This window comes from Bison bison, unplaced genomic scaffold, assembly GCF_000754665.1.
Source record: "Bison bison bison isolate TAMUID 2011002044 unplaced genomic scaffold, Bison_UMD1.0 scf7180017864043, whole genome shotgun sequence".
Classification (NCBI taxonomy): Eukaryota; Metazoa; Chordata; class Mammalia; order Artiodactyla; family Bovidae; genus Bison; species Bison bison.
Window position 1 is genome coordinate 1,780,853 of NW_011494615.1, and position 1,278 is coordinate 1,782,130.

Consider the following 1,278-nt stretch of genomic DNA (forward strand, 5'->3'; position numbering starts at 1 on the left):
GGTTATTGAGACACATGGTAAAGTTTAAGAAGCACTAATGGCAATGGAGAAACATGTAGATAGAAAAACAACTTTAAAAAATGTATGGCCCCTTCCATAAACATTTAAGGATTTACTTTAAATCTGTGCTAATACTTTACCAGCTTCCACGGTAGCTCAGCTGGGAAAGAATCCGCTTACAATGCAGGAGACCCCAGTTCCAATTCCTGGATCGGGAAGATCCCCTGCAGAAGGGAAAGGCTACCTACTCCAGTGTTCTTGGGCTCCCTGGTTGCTCAGATGGTAAAGAATCCGCCTGCAATGCAGGAGATTTAGGTTTGATCCCTGAGTTGGGAAGATCCCCTGGAGGAGGACATGGCAACCCATTCCAGTATTCTTGCCTGGAGAATCCCCATGGACAGAGGAGCCTGGTGGGTACAGAGCTGGACACCACTGAGTGACTAAGCACAGCACAACAGTGCTAGTAAGGCATATATTGGAGATATTGTGGGTTTGGTTCCAGAAGACCGTGATATAGCAAATACAGCAAGAAAGCAAGTCACGTGAATTTTTTGGTTTCCCAGTGCATATAAAAGTTGTTTACGCTACAATCTGTGAAGTGTGTAATAGTATTATGTCAAAAAAAAAAGAGGAACAGCATTAATTAAAAATTACTTTATTGCTAAAATATCTTAGCCATTTTCCAATAATGCAGTGTTGTCACAACCTTCAATTTGTAAAAAACACAGTATATGCAAAACAGATATAATGAAGTGCAATAAAATAAGGTGTGCCTGTAATGCATAACTCAGTTCTTTTCCCAGGAATTACTTCACATAGTCTTTTGCATAGTTATAAAAGACCTCATCTAAAGTCAAAAGCAAGAACAATCCAAAGTTCTACTTCACTAACCTGTCACAACTCTTGAGAGTCCCTTGACCTGCAAGGAGATCAAACCAGTCAATCTAAAGGATATCAACCCTGAGTATTCATTGGAGGGACTGATGCTAAAGCTGAAGCTCCAATAATTTAGCTATCTGACACCAAGTTAACTCACTGAAAAGACCCTGATGCTAGGAAAGACTGAAGGCAGAAGGAGAAGGTGGAGGATTAGATGGTTAAGTAGCCTCACCGATCAATGGATAAGAATTTGAGCTAACTCCAGGAGACAGTGGAGGACAGAGGAGCCTGGTGGACTGCAGGTTTGACCCCAGGTCTGGAAAGATCTCACACAATGTGGGGCAACTAAGGCTACGTGCCACAACTACTGAGCCCACACACTTAGAGCCCGTGCTCCAC